This window comes from Phocoena sinus, chromosome 6 (assembly GCF_008692025.1).
Source record: "Phocoena sinus isolate mPhoSin1 chromosome 6, mPhoSin1.pri, whole genome shotgun sequence".
Classification (NCBI taxonomy): Eukaryota; Metazoa; Chordata; class Mammalia; order Artiodactyla; family Phocoenidae; genus Phocoena; species Phocoena sinus.
In genome coordinates, this window is record NC_045768.1 from 62,152,274 (window position 1) to 62,164,805 (window position 12,532).

Genomic DNA, 12,532 nt, shown 5'->3' on the forward strand with positions numbered 1-12,532 from the left:
AGTTTTCTGCACCCCCTTTTTTTTCATTTTAGGACTCCTGTGATACAAATATTGTTTCACAGGATAGTGTCCCATTATTCATGTAGGCTTTCTTCACTCTTTCATTCATTTTTTCTGTTTTTTCTTCTTACTGGATAATTTCATATGATCTCTCTTTGAGTTCACAGATTTGTTCTTCTGATTGGTCATGTCTGCTGCTGAAGCTCTGTATTATACTTTTCATTTCATTTATTGTATTCTTCAGCTCCAGAATTTCTTTTTTTCTCTTTGTTGAATTTCTCTTTTTTCCATATATTGATTTTCTAATTTCACTCTCTGTGTTCTCTTGCAACTTGCTAAACTTCCTCAAACCATTATTTTGAATTTGTTTTCACACAATTTATAGACCTCTATTTTTTTGGCAACAGTTACTGTAAATTTATTGTGTTCCTTAGGTGGTGTCATGTTTCCTTGTTTTTCATGTTACTTCCTTGTTTACATGTTACAATACAAGTAACATGTTTCAATGTTACTTGTATTCTTTTTTTTTTTTTTTACATCTTTATTGGAGTATAGTCGCTTTACAATGGTGTGTTAGTTTCTGCTTTATAACAAAGTGAATCAGCTATACATACACATACGTTCCCGTATCCTCTCCCTCTTGCGTCTCCCTCCCTCCCCCCCTCCGCCCCTCCCCATCCCACCCCTCTAGGTGGTCACAAAGCACCGAGCTGATCTCCCTGTGCTATGCGGCTGCTTCCCACTAGCTATCTATTTTACGTTTTGTAGTGTATACATGTCCATGCCACTCTCTTGCTTTGTCACAGCTTACCCTTCCCCCTCCCCATATCCTCAAGTCCATTCTCTAGTAGGTCTGTGTCTTTATTCCTGTCTTACACCTAGGTTCTTCATGACATTTTTTTTTCCTTAGATTCCATATATATGTGTTAGCATATGGTATTTGTCTTTCTCTTTCTGACTTACTTCACTCTGTATGACAGACTCTAGGTCCATCCACCTCATTACAAATAGCTCAATTTCGTTTCTTTTTATGGCTGAGTAATATTCCATTGTATATATGTGCCACATCTTCTTTATCCATTCATCCGTTGATGGACACTTAGGTTGTTTCCATCTCCTGGCTATTGTAAATAGAGCCGCAGTGAACATTTTGGTACATGACTCTTTTTGAAATATGGTTTTCTCAGGGTATATGCCCAGTAGTGGGATTGCTGGGTCATATGGTAGTTCTATTTGTAGATTTTTAAGGAACCTCCATACTGTTCTCCATAGTGGCTGTACCAATTCATATTCCCACCAGCAGTGCAAGAGTGTTTCCTGTTCTCCACACCCTCTCCAGCATTTATTGTTTCTAGATTTTTTGATGATGGCCATTCTGACTGGTGTGAGATGATATCTCATTGTAGTTTTGATTTGCATTTCTCTAATGATTAATGATGTTGACCATTCTTTCCTGTGTTTGTTGGCAATCTGTGTATCTTCTCTGGAGAAACGTCTATTTAGATCTTCTGCCCACTTTTGGATTGGGTTGTTTGCTTTTTTGTTACTGAGCTGCATGAGCTGCTTGTAAATTTTGGAGATTAATCCTTTGTCAGTTGCTTCATTGGCAAATATTTTCTCCCATTCTGAGGGTTGTCTCTTGGTCTTGTTTATGGTTTCCTTTGCTCTGCAAAACTTTGAAGTTTCATTAGGTCCGATTTGTTTGTTTTTGTTTTTATTTCCATTTCTCTAGGAGGTGGGTCAAAAAGGATCTTGCTGTGATTTATGTCATAGAGTGTTCTTCCTATGTTTTCCTCTAAGAGTTTGATAGTTCTGCTCATTTGAATGAGTGCTCACCTCTTCCAGACTTTACAGACTGATTTTGGGTTAGTGCAAGGGCACTGGCTGCTTGGTGTGCAAAAGCTCTGGCCCCAGGGATTGCAAAAGTGGCTCCATCTCCAAGGTGATACTGTGGCATGGACTCTGGCCAGCTCCACCAGTTGAAGTCAGTGACTGTGAAGATTGCAGGGGTCCTTGGTCACTAAAAGGCTGAGTGTCTCTGCCATACTTGCAGGGCTTCTGAGTTCTTTGATAGTGAAGTGAGGTATGCTGGGATTCTCCTATTCTCATTTTCTTAGATATGGTAACATCATGGCTGAGGGATCTCTCTTGGTAGTAAGCTCTTGGTGGTGGTGGGGATTTGTGCAGTAGTGACTCCTGTTTTGGAGGGTTGTGGCAGTATGAACTCTGGACAGCTCTGTCCACTGGGGTCAGTGTGGGTGAAGATGGTGGGGGGTCCTCCTCTCCTTGTTTTCCCCATGATGGAGATCCAGCTGAGGATATTGAGGGTATCCTTCTTAGTGCTGAGCTGTTCTGGGACAGTGAATGGAGTGACAGATGTAAAATGCTTCCTGTGTTTTTCTGCGCAGCCATCCTTGGTTTGGGTGTCCCACTGGGTTGCTTCAGCTTCTTAATTTTAATCTGGATTTATTCCAGAGATACTTTCATCAGTCGGCAGTTGTTTAATCACTATTTTTGTGGGAAGATGAAGTCTGACCTCCCAATCTACCATCTTGCTGACACCATTCTACTGTATGTCCTATCTATTATTGATAGTGTGGTATTGAAGTCTCCAGATACTATTGTAGAATTGTTTCTCCCTTCAACTCTGGAAGGTTTTGCTTTACATGTTTTTCAGTAAATTTCATAAATGGATTGTCATTCTACATAATTCTTTATGGCTTCTTCTTCTTGTCTCTATTCAGCAAGGCAAAAATTGCTACTCTTAAAAAATAGTAACTCATTTTTCCTTTGACATTTACATTGTTTCAGTTATTACCCTTTCCAAGTACTGAGATATCATTGTCTATATATAGATGATTTCTATCTTGGCCTTCAGAGTATAGTGTGATAGTCAAGAGCATCAGTTGGTTCTGCCAGTTGCTTGCCGTATGACATTCAGTAACATAGTTTCTTTTGTTAGCGGTTTACTTTTGAGATAATGGGGACATCAATATCTACATACTAAGTTATTCATAGGATCGAACAATAATAAGTACAGGAAGTGTGTACTGCAGTGACTAAGCTATAGTAACATGCAGTTATTTGGAAACTATATTACTATAATAAATATAAGTATGATTTCCAGTATACTTCTTTTGTTATGTGTATTTAACATAGTAGTAAAATGCATACTCAACATAGTTAAGGAAGTACTAAACTATACACTTACTTATACTTTAAAGTCACAACAATCAATTTGAATTACCAACATTATTGTGATTTTTATATCATAAAATCCTATCATAAACATTAAATATATTATTAAAATGTCAGCAAGAATATACATCCTATTTTTTGGAAAATTGTGTCTTTTATTTTTGCCATGATAGGCCCCAGATCTTTGAAAGAATAAGAGGTTTATTAAAGAAAATTTGAGAACCACTGTTCAGAAGCATTCCCCAAGGTGGAATATTTGAAACATTATATCTGGAATTGGAAAGCTTGAGTATAAATCCTGTCTCAGCTGTCACCAGTTCTGTGGCTTTGAAAACCATTTCAACCTCTTTAAATGTCTTGAATCTTTTCTAAATAGGAATAATAGTTATTGTGTAACCTCAAAGGGTTATGTAATCATCAACTTAATTAGGAATACATTGTGTGCTTTGATACAAACGCTATTCTTTTTTAAAAAAAATCAGCTTGGTGTACTTGGATTAAAAGTATAGTAAGACTGGCTTAGGGTCTAATCTTGGCTCCGGTCACTTACTAGTTACGTTATGTGAGCACATACTGAACCTACTGATTTTATCTGTAAAATGTGGTTAATTTTATTTTCTTGCTGGGTTATTGAGAGGATTAAATGAGATGGCTAATTCTAAACAAAGATCTGACTCTTAATAAAGAGGAATTGTTGTTACAGTCGTTGTTGGTAATTATGATTGCTGATTTTCTTATTACCCACCCAGTAAACGCTTTTTACTGTGCCTTAGTTTACGTACCTACTATTTCACAATTGGCTAGGAATGCCAGTTCAGTCATATGTTCCTAGGCAAGTAGACAAGGGCTAGGCATTGTCCATTATCTTGTGCTTTACTCTTCACTTCCCTATTTCACTAATGTAGAATTCAAAGCTATACATTGTTCTCATATATTTAAGGACAAAATAATTTGGAGTTATCAGCTTAAGGACACTCAACTCTCATACTTCATTTTACTTATATTGGCTAATGGTGACATAACTTTAGAGAATTTATAGAATGTGCCTCAGGTTCATTATTTTTGTTCTTTCAACATGTAGCACTTGAAAGCTAATCTGAAATGTTCGTTACTATCTCCACTAGTGCTGTTTTCTCTTGGATATTCTTTAATTAGAATACTAGATAGAGATGATAATAACTTTCTGCTTGAGGTTAAAATGATTCCTGTTTCAGCCTTTTTGTGTGAGCTCTTTGCTTCTCAACACAAACCACAAGGATGTATTTGTGAAATCCATATCATCTTTTGAAAAGCTTAACTTGGCGAAAACATTGCAGGTGTATCTAGAGACTGTCTTCTTGTCCTGAGTGGCAGTACTAAGGTTTAGGATAAGGCATTATTGCTCTCTCATGGAAAGTGAAAGTGCTGAAGTGTCCTTAAGATCTCAGCGGGAGTGATTTTACTTATAATAAAGGAAACTGCATCCATTATGGTTACCACATGCTTTGCTACGATTCCTTTAAAAAATACACAATGTGGAAAAAGGGATTTGATACTAAAAGGAAAATGTTAAAACTTGAAAAACAACAACAGCATCCCTGTTATTTTTTCAAGAATGAAAATGAAAATTATGCCTTTTTAGTGCCACCTTCCGAGTGTTTTTAGGTATGGATCATATTAACTGTACTAGAATACATCAGACCCAGACACTTTGGTCCATTCTGCTCTTCCAGTGTTATCTGATGGTCATTGTGCAATAACTGGCCTTTCACAACAGTAAGATTTTAGATTTAAAAAAAAATATTTAGTATCCTCGTACAAAAATAATAATTGTTCTATCTCTGGAGTGTCAGTCCCCAGTGCCTATGTGATCAGAGCCTTCTGAAGAGTAACTTCATTGTGCTCACAGACGTATTGCTAAGCTTTTAAATTAGTAGACACCTGAAAGTGCTGTACTATAAATAGGTCACAGACTATTGGCTCAGAAATAAAGGAAACATTTAAGTAATGAAGGTCTATAAGGAATGTACTCCAGGTAATACTATACTGTACTAATGGTCATGTTAGGTAGTCTGGTGAAATGTAAGCCAGAGTAATTCTGTTAAAAGATTTCAGGAGTCAGTAACTTAGCTTCATCCATCCTGATTCTAAGAAGAGGTGTTCCTGTTGAAATGATATGCCATTTCTGAGGTTTGTGGCATTTATGGTGCTCATGAAACTGTACAACCATAAAATATCAAAGTTTTACAAAATCAGCCTCAAGGAACAATTTAAAATCAGCTGGTTAAATGAAACTGCCTTGGCAATTTTTTTTTTAGGACACATGAGAGCCTGAGAGGAGGTTAAATGGAGGTTCACTCTCTCTCCTAACTCCCCAAATGTCATGACTTCATAAGTCATTCCTACCTTTTGGTCCTCAGTTTTTATTCTCCTCTATATCAGTCTTCTAAGGGAAGTGATTTATTTGAAAAATATGTTGTAAAAGCTACATTTTGGCCTAAATCCTTTACAGTTGCTGCTTTGCCAGTAGTCACATTGACTTCCATTCAACTGGACCAGGAAACTTATAATTCAAAGTGAAACATTAGAGAAAAATTAACACTCTCATAGCTTTGAAGGCATTCCCATGCCTTCAAAGGTATGAAATTCATACATTTCAGGGTTGTTTTCTTCACTTTTGTTGTGATTGCTGTTATAGGGTTTTGTATAAAATGAAATACTTCCTATCTGTATTTGCATTACTGAAAAAAAATTTACCTGATACGACAAACTCCATAATGCAAATGTACACCCATTTCACAAAGGATAAGAAGATATTTTAACTTAACACACATACTGATTAGGAAAAGGAAAAATTAACATATACTAAATGTCTTATAATAAATAAATAACTAAGGTGGAATATATTCAAATGACTACAGGCAGTCATTGTAAACTTTATATAAAAACTTTTAATTGTGGGAAACCAGAATTAAATGCAAGCTAAAATGATTTATTCAGTATGATGTCAAATTTGTTTAAATGTGTTTAAAAATTGTGTAAATTTGGTATTGATGATTTCAGGTTTGTAGGAATTTAAAAAATAGTTTTCTTCTTTGCATTTCTAATAATTTCCCAATATCATAAATTAAAGAAACATTATTTTTAAAAAGTTAAGCAGGAGATCTTTAAAAACAAAAACAAAAACCTTAGAAACAACTAGCAAGTGTAAAATGCTGTATTATCTTTGACTCTTTCAAAATGTCACCGATGGTCACCAACCATAGCATTGGATTAAGAAATTAAGAGTTAAGGGTGTTGCTTTCTATAAATTTATTTGAAATTGTCTCTTTTTGTCATTACATCATTTTTCAGTTGTTCTGTACGAATAGTACCAATTACATTTAGCTGGAATAATGTTTCTATTAGACATGAAAACTAGTTAATACTGTCATGATTCTATAGTACAACTTTTCTGGTTACACACACAACTACCTGATGGGAAATCCTGATATATTTTTACATACATATTGTAGCTAGCCAGTGTTGGGGCAATGTTGCCTGAAGGTTATATAACTTTGAGTTTAGTGTAAAAATAATGCATAGCTTTACAGAAATGTCTTGTTTTGCGTGTTGGCGGTGGCTGTTTTTCCAGTAGATTGGATTTTGAATTTGTCATGAAAATTGTACTTTGAAAGAAAATTCTGATACCTAGAAAATCACTTATTCCACATGAGATGTTTATGATTTGGAACCTACTGTTGTGTGATTCAGGATTAGACAGTGAGTTCAAAAATATTTTTTTCAGATGAATAGCTATTCAGGCAAGAAAGCCTTTGCCATCAGATTTTCCAAATAAGAAAAATATCATTAGAATGGAATTAAATAAAATGAAACACCAGAGAAAAGCACCCCGTGTTTTGCTAAACTACATCTAAAAAATAGTTTAATAGTATTTCAAGATTTATTCTAATCAAGATTCATTTTCCAATTTATGAACTTTGATGCCACTACAGCTCATATGAATAGAACAGAATTTATGTAGATAATTTACTCACTAGTGGTAACTTCAAAGTTTTCAATCGCAATATTATAAGAGAAATTTTAAGTTAAAAGCATATTTAATGGTATTTAAAATGTTTGAGGGCTTTATACTTTACCTGGCACACATTTATTTAATTTCCAAAACATCTCATTGGTGTTTCAGGACAGACATTATTTTTACTATTTCACCATTGAGGCATAGAGAGGGTAACATGTGGCTACTGCAAACTGTATTCAGAACTTGACCCTGGGTCTTGTGGCTTCAAAATAGTAGTTTTTCTTTTCTATATTAGAATTTGTGATTATTCTTATTAAAATAAAGAGCCCAACAATTGTCATTTTGTTTTTATAAGTAATATAAATGGTATGTAGTGGCTGCTTATGTATGTGAGAGGTAGTCCAGTTCTTTCACTCACCTCTAGGAAAGGCAACAACACGATACTCCTTAAGATATTCTCTAGGACAGTAACCAAAACAAAGAATGAAATTAATGCTTGTTGAATGAACTGTGTCATCCCATTAGTTGGAGTAGCAAATGGAATTTTTTCATCATAGTTCTTTTTCCCTATATTCTTATTCATTCAGCTAGATATCATGAACTGAACATTGAGGACAGACGCAAGTTCCAGTTGTTTATAGAAAGCTGACCCAGCTACTCTGTACAATAGCTATGACTAACATAAATATCAGGAGATTCTTCAATAATCGTCAGCTTACAGGATGTGGGCTATAGTTAGGGGATAGCTCTCCAGCTCATAAAAATTGTTATCCCTCTTGTGAAGCCCTATTTTGATATCCGTAACATTCAATTGTTTGTGCTCTTTGAGATTGCTAGTTTGCTATCTCAAACTAGCTTATTTATTTTTCTATTTTTGGTATTTTTTCTTATATTTTTAACATCTTTAGTGGAGTATAATTGCTTTACAATGTTGTTATTTTCCTCTGTATAACAAAGTGAATCAGCTATACGTATACATATATCCCCATATCCCCTCCCTCTTGCGTCTCCCTCCCACCCTGCCTATCCTGCCCCTCTAGGTGGTCACAAAGCCCCAAGCTGATCTCCCTGTGCTATGCGGCTGCTTCCCACTAGCTATCTATTTTACATTTGGTAGTGTATATATGTCCATGCCACTCTCTCACTTCGTCCCAGCTTACCGTTCCCCCTCCCCATATCCTCAAGTCCATTCTCTACGTCTGCGTCGTTATTCCTGTCCTGCCCTACCCCAGGTTCTTCAGATCCTCTTTTTTTTTTTTAGATTCCATATATATGTGTTAGCATATGGTATTTGTTTTTCTCTTTCTGACTTAGTTCACTCTGTATGACAGACTCTAGGTCTATCCACTGCACTACAAATAACTCAACTTCGTTTCTTTTTATGGCTGAGTAATATTCCATTGTGTATGTGTGCCTCATCTTCTTTATCCATTCATCTGTCAATGGACACTTAGGTTGCTTCCATGTCCTGGCTATTGTAAATAGTGAAACTACATTATTTTTAAAGGAAAAAAAGGGAAATATTATATACATCAGGAAACTAAATTAGGCTGTTGGATGTTTCCTTTGAGAATTCTGCATAAATACAGATATTTCAAATTTAGGAGACAATTTGTCCACTAAAACAGCATTTCTAAAGCTGAGCTTAGTAGAAACTGTTTTCTGCAATGTTAATAAGATGGCAAGGTCTCTGGTTAAACAAGTTTACAGAGTTATGTCTACAAGTATTTTCATCATGCGCATTAGCCCTTTAAAAGACTCTGGGAAGCTGTTCTTTACAGAAATCAGTTAAAACAACCCTTCAAATGTATTGCCTATGAATATTCCATTCTTTTTTTTCATTCACGGAATTCCTCTTGTCAGCTCCAGAAATCACTGCTGCTTGGATCACAGGTTGGGAAATGCTGTTCTAGCATTGTAGTGTAAAAAAACACTAGAAGTGAGATCAGAAAATGTGGGTTTGAGTCCTAACTCTATCAATTAAATTAGCTCCATGGTCTGGGGCAAGATCCTTCTCTGGATATCAAATTAGAACATTATCTTCTTAGGGCAGTTTTTTTTTCCTTGAAAATAAATTTTAAATTGTTTAATATACGTGTGTGTGTGTATGTGTCTGTGTGTGTGTGTACCTCCTAATGCCTTTTATCCTTTTTTAATTGGGATATCATTGATCTATAACATGGTATTAGTTATATGTGTTTGATACGTGTATATATTGCAAAATTATTAACTCAAGTTAACTAGCATCACCACTATCGTTAAATTTTTTTTTCTGTGATGAGGACTCTTTGGGTGTACACTCTAAGCAACATTCACATATACATACAGTATTGTTAATGATACTTATCATGCTGTACATTACATCCCCAGGATTTTTTTATCTTATAACTAGAAGTTTGTACCATTTGACCACTTTCACCCATTTTGCCTACCCTCTACTCCCAATCTCTGGCAACTACCAACCTGTTTTCTGTATCAGTGAGTTTATTTGTTTGTTTAAGATTCCACATATAAGTGATACCTTACAATATTTATCTTTCTCGGTCTGACTTATTTTACTTAGCATAACGTCTACAGGGTCCAACCATGGTGTCCTAGATGTCAAAGTTTCCTTCTTTTTTATAGCTAAGTAATATGTGTATATATATACCACATCTTCTTTATACATTCATCCATGGATGCTTAAGTTGTTTCCATTTCTTGGCTATTGTAAATAATGCTGCGATGAATGTGGGGGTGCTGGCAGATTGGAGGTGCAGATAGATTTCTGAGATGGTGATTTTGCTTCCTTTCGATAAACACCCAGAAGTAGGATTGCTGGATCATATAGTAGTTCTAGTTTTAAATTTTGAGGAGCATCCATACTGTTTTCCATAGTGGCTGCAAATATTTACATTCCCATAAACAGTGCACATAGGTTCTTTTTTCTCCACATCCTATGCAACACTTGTTATCCCTTGTCTCTTGATAATAGCCATCCTGTTATCTCTTGTCTCTTGGTATTAGCCATACTAACAGGTTTGAGCTGATATCTCATTAATCCACTTCGAGTTATTCAACTCATTAATCCATTTTGAGTTGTTCTATGTGTACGATGTAGATAGTGGTCCCATTTCATTCTTTTGCATGTGGCTGTCTGGTTTCTCAACCTCATTAATTGAAGAGGCTATCTGTTGCCCACTGTATATTCTTGGCTCCTTTGACATAAATTAATTGACCATTTATGTGTGGGTCAATTTCTTTACTTTCTATTCTGTTCCATTGATCTGTGTGTCTGTTTTTATGCTGATACATTACTGTTTTGATTACCATAGTCTTGTAATATAGTTTTTCATCAGTAAATGTGATGCCTCCAGCTTTGTTCTCTCTAAGGATGGTTTTGGCTATCTGGGGGTCTTCTGTGGGTCCATACAAATTTTAGGATAGTTTGCTCTCTACCGGTGAAATATGCCATTGGAATTTTGATAGGGATTGCATTGAATCTATAAATTGTTTAGGGTAGTATGGACATCTTAACAGTATTAATTCACTAAAACATGAGCATGGAATATGTTTCCATTTATTTGTGTCTTTTATCAATGTTTTATAGGTTTCAATGTACAGGCCTTTAACCTTGGTTAAATTCTCTGAGGTATTTTATTCTTTTTGATGTAATTTTAAATGAGATTGTTCTCTTGCTTTCTCTTTGTGATAGTTCATTATTAGTGTATAGAAGCACAACTTACTTTTGTATATTAATTTTGTATCCTGAAACGTTACTGAATTTATTTGTTCTAACAGTTTCTTGGTGGAATCTGTATGGTTTTTAATGTATAATGTCATTTATTTGCAAACATATATATATATGTATAAATGATATATATCTATACATTATATATGTGTATAAATCATTTGTAGATGGTATATACTGATAGATAATAGTAGCAAACAAAGAGGCAGTTTTTAATTGGCTGTCTGCCCAGGGATCAACACAAAAGGAGCAGACAAAAATGTCCATCTCCCAATCTTTCCCTGAAAGGGGTTTATCTGCATTCTTTTAAAGCTGTTGACTGAGGGCCAGCTTTCTAAGCATACATCTAGGGGCTGGCTGCAGTCCTCCATAGGGACCAGAGAAGCTGGAGAACACATCCCCCACTTTCTCCCTCCAACCAGTTCCAACAATAAAACCAAGTTGCCAGTATCTTCTGGTAAAGAGCTTGTACATACTTCTGGTGCCAAATCTTTTGTGGCAGCCATCTGAGAGTCAGCCCTCTGGATCACTAGCACTGATAGCCAATGAGTTTTGCATTTAGTAGTCCCACAGGACCGTAGAAAACCGAGAAACAGTTCTAAAGGGTGCAGGAGCACCACTTCTGTGGCTTTATACATGAGTCCAGCACCGAGGGAGCAGGCACAAGTTCCCACCCGCCAGTTTCTTCCAGGAAGGGGCTTAGCTACTACTTTCTCAGCAGCTACCTGAGGGTCCAGCTTCTAATCATCCTGTGAAAGGTGCTGAATGTAATTCTCCCCTTTGGGACACTGGTGCTTTAGCAAATCCTTAACTACTAGGTACCTCTAAGAACAAAGGGAGTGACTTGAACAATCACAAAAGTTTAGAGACAATTAGCAGCACAGGCCAGGTATATTGTCAAAGTTCATCGTCAATACAAGACCATTCTGTTAACACTGGGAGAAGTGGATGTTTCATCTGACACACAGAAACCGAAACAGATGGTTGAAGAAAATAAAGAAATGGAGGCGTATGTTCCAAATAAGTAACATGACAGCACTCTAGAGACAGATCTTAATGAAATGGAGATATGTAATTTATGGGAGAATTCAAATTAGTGGTCATTTAGATGCTCACCAGGTGGTGCAGTGGTTAAGAATCTGTCTGCCAATGCAGGAGACACGGGTTCGAGCCCTGGTCTGGGAAGATCCCACATGACGCAGAGCAACTAAGCCCATGTGCCACAGCTACTGAGCCTGTGCTCTAGAGCCCGTAAGCCACAACTACTGAGCCTGTGTGCCACAACTACTGAAGCCCACGCACCCTAGAGCCTGTGCTCTGCAACAAGAGAAGCCACCACAATGAGAAGCCTGTGCACCACAAGGAAGAGTAGCCCCCGCTCACCTCAACTAGAGAAAGCCCCAGAGCAGCAACAAAGACCCAACACAGCCAAAAATAAATTAAATAAATTAAAAAAAAAAAAAGATGCTCACCAAGATCAGGAAGGCCATTCATAAACAAATTGAGAATATCAAAAGAGAAATAGAAAATATTTAAAAGTACCAAACAGAAATCAGAGAGCTGGGGAATATAACAACTGAATAATATAATAGTAGAGTTCAGTA